The 3,803-nt window shown below is 36.9% G+C and overlaps 1 long non-coding RNA gene across 1 annotated transcript; it reads right to left on the bottom strand.

Annotated features, from left to right (window-relative positions):
* Window positions 1-1,829: 1,829 nt before the first annotated feature.
* Window positions 1,830-3,532, bottom strand: LOC119356266. Its single transcript, XR_005171883.1, has 2 exons — window positions 2,686-3,532; window positions 1,830-2,398 (listed from the first exon to the last, which is right to left on the bottom strand). It is a non-coding gene; the product is annotated as an uncharacterized LOC119356266 (long non-coding RNA).
* Window positions 3,533-3,803: the final 271 nt, after the last annotated feature.

Raw genomic sequence — 3,803 nt, 5'->3', positions numbered from 1 at the left:
GATTTGGCCTGCTTTAAACAAACACGTACAGAGTTTGTACTAGAGGCTTAATAAGCACCTCTAGTGGTCATGAAATAACCAAACAAATATGGACAACATTGGCACATGATGCATACGCCTTACCAGAAAATTTAGAATCCAAACTCGATCAATACACCAAGAAATAAGAAAAGACAACCCCACTATGAGTAGTACCCGGAAGCCACTATTCACAGTAAAATTGAATTCACTACTATTTCCGACAAGGATTATATTTTCGTGTTTGACATCTAGACTTGATTTGGTCTTGAAATTTCTTGCCGCGGTAGACACCTGTCGTGCCAATGTTGTAAAAAAAATCAGAACTTTTCATGACAATTGGAGATGGTTAAGTGTGTCTTAGTGCACTAGCATATCTTATGTGCCTAGATTACACAATATCCCCTTGTTCAGTCGTGTACTTCAGAAATATATCTTTCTTGCTCCTATTCTATCCATTTATATGGCAGGAGTAGATTTATAAATCGTGTCTATCAAACAGGTTTGAAATTGAATACAGTGTCTTTATTAGTTCAATATAATCTGAAACTTGTACTTACTATATTTATTCTCTTTATATTCCATTTGGTGTTCAGAGTAAAGACTAGTTATTCCTTGCATTCTTAGTGCGAAATTTCTTTGTGGGTACTAATACTGGAGTTCTCTTAAAATCATATACGCTGCAATGATGTGGTCAGTGTCGAGTCATACTCCCTCTGTTCCAAGTTACTCGAAGTTTTAGCTTTGTCCTAAGTCAAACCTTTTAAACTTTGACCAAGTATATAAAAAATATGCTAATATCTACAACATAAAAACGTATATTGTATGAAAATATAATTTATGACAAATCTAATGAAACTAATTTGGTATTGTCAATTTGATATATCTTTTTGCAGACTTGGTCAAACCTAAAGATGTTTTGACATAGCAAAGCTAGAACTTCAAATAATTTGGAACAGAGGGAGTACTTTTCAAGCATTAATGTTTGTTATCTTTCGAGAAAACTGATATTTTTGTTATTGATCTGCATTTGGTAGCCCTTGTATAATACTAATGTTGGTTTCACGAAATAACCAAAGCTTCATTTGTGACATGTCTTGCCAACAAATCCTGATTTAGGTTTCTGACATTAACAGAGTGATCTCTTTTGTTGTTGGCTCATGATGACACATGCATCTGGGCATCTTATTATGCTGCATTACCACATGATTTATTAGCACACATCATTCAACTTAAATCTGTAAATAATGACCAGTACAATTATTATTACCTGATGCATCAAAAAGTACATTGGCTGGTATCGCTGATTTGGTTGAATATTACAGCTACCGACTTCCTGTGTGACTTCTTATGTAAAAGAGAAAATCACATCTAAATAATGTACCATCTGTTCTCTCTGTATATTCAAGTACTTTCAGACTCATGCGATACTTGTCATGGAGGGTTGTGGATTTGTTGTGACCATGTATTCTAGACTTTCTACTCCCTTCGTTCCTAAATATTTGTCTTTCTAGATATTTCAACAAGTGACTACATATGGAGCAAAATGAGTGAATCTACACTCTAAAATATGTCTACATACATCCGTATGTGGTAGCCATTTGAAATGTCTAGAAAGACAATTATTTAGGAACGGAGGGAGTAGATGACAATATCAGTGTTAGCATGAAGCCCATATATTGGAGTCCAATAAAACCATGTTCCATCATCTATCAACCATTCAACTTTGAGGTAATGAAGGATGCTCAATTAATGTGGAACGTGTTTTGCTTCGAATACAAAACGTAATTCTCATGTCACAATTAGAACAGTTGATGCTGACAAGTTTCATCATTTTTATTATGATTTTTTTGAATAAAAGTTATATATAGAGCCTTACTAGTTACTCCGCATTGTTCCCTTCAGAAAGCTGCATCAGTCATTAGCTCATTATTATGGTTTATCGATGCTGAGCATTCACCCATGATACCTTGCATCCGGAAAATGTTTTAGTTTTTGTGCTAATAATGAGGTAAAGCTCTCGTTAATATCGTCACCTTTGGGCTTTTAGCCAATAAAGTAAAGTACACTATTCAAAGGACATGAACAGGACAACTAACACTGATTACTTGAGGAATGAAGTTGTCCATTCTTCTTTGTATTGAAAAGGGAATGCAGTGCTTTTGTAACATGGTTACATTGCTGATGCACCTCCTGCTTCCTGTCCTACATAATTAAGATTTTCTTTTGTGTATACATAATCTTTGTGGTACAATATTGCAAGTACAATTTTTGCCGCCATGTGAGAGCCTTGAGGAATCTTTTGTCATGCAGTGTGTTCTGTACATCCTTCGGACTTTCATTTTCGTCAGGGGGTACCACAAGAAAGTCAATCTCTTATCTTAAAAAAAATCATGGATTAGCATAAAATAATGGCAAAGGAATGATGATATCGTCTGATATATACATATGGAATTGTACAGATCTGATGTCAAGTGGAGGTTGAGTTTGTATCCAAGCCTTTTGTACTTATGTTTTTTATTCATGCATTTCCATTGCAGATAGAACAGTAATAAGCTATTCTTTTTTACTTTCCATATATACATATATAGAGCTGGAATTTTTTTATGTCTAGTAGAGGTTGAACTAGCTTGAGATGCTAAGAGCTGGCTAGCTAGAGATGCATACCTTTTATGCTTTGCATACTTATTCATGTATTTCCATGATGGAAGTTGATAGAAATGCAGGCATTAGAGTTTTCTCAACAATGCTTGAGGGCCAAACACCAGAAGAAGAGAACTAAGTGTAGCCAAAGACAACTTGCCGGCTAACTCTAAAGCTCAACGAACTCCCAGCACCAGGAGCCGGCAAGTCATCCTTGGCTGCATCCCGTTCTCTGCCTCTTAGCGTATGGCAACCCAGCAGAAGCCTCCCCAGTATACGCTCTACAGGTACTTACTTCTCGGCTCTCGCCCCTTCTTCCTCTTCCTCTGCCCTGACTGCTTTGCTATCATGTGGAATGGTCTGCTGGTGTGCATTGCCATAGGGTGGGATGGTCTTCATTTATAGGCACGAGCAAGTTGGATATGGAATAATATGGAGATCGCTGCCCAGTGAGTTATATACTGCAAAATATTTCACCACAAAGTTTTCCGTTTTTGGGATGAGACATGATGAGTCACCAATTGGCTGTCCTGGGTCCGGTGCCCATTTTTAAACAAGTATAGTGGCCCATGGCCATGAGGGTTCGGCATCTTTTGGATTGGTTGGTTGAGAGGATTAGCATTTGATCTGTGCTGCATGTGGAGCCTGTGGACATGCGGTGGACGTGGTGCGCAACTCTTGACCTAAGCAAATTTTATTGAGTTCTTTGTAGTCCATTTGCAAACATTTTAGAATTACAAAGGCTTGTCAAGTACTACCTCTGTAGTATTGGACAATCACAAACCCACGAATAGTAAACATTCTCCCTTCGTTCTATTAAAAGGCATCCTCAATATATGCTAGCAGGACCATTTTCACCATGATTTTGGTTACTATACTGAGAATTTCAACTAACAACCAAATTCTGAAAAATAAAATTGTATGCATTAATCTTCAGTTTGATTCTTGGAAGGACCAGCCTAGCTGTCCTTATAGAAAGGTAGGTTAAAACTAATTTTGCAGACATGCATGTGCCTCTCAGGACTGAAAATAGATTGGAGCATTTTGTCCATCCTGCATAAGAATCTGGTAATTACACTAGAAAAATAGGTTGTATGAAACAGTTGCATGCTTATATTAGTTACATCATGCTACTAATTAGA

This window comes from Triticum dicoccoides, chromosome 2A, assembly GCF_002162155.2.
Source record: "Triticum dicoccoides isolate Atlit2015 ecotype Zavitan chromosome 2A, WEW_v2.0, whole genome shotgun sequence".
In the NCBI taxonomy this organism is placed as follows: Eukaryota; Viridiplantae; Streptophyta; class Magnoliopsida; order Poales; family Poaceae; genus Triticum; species Triticum dicoccoides.
The sequence above is the reverse complement of the archived record's forward strand: the minus strand, read 5'-3'. Positions and strand labels throughout refer to the sequence as shown.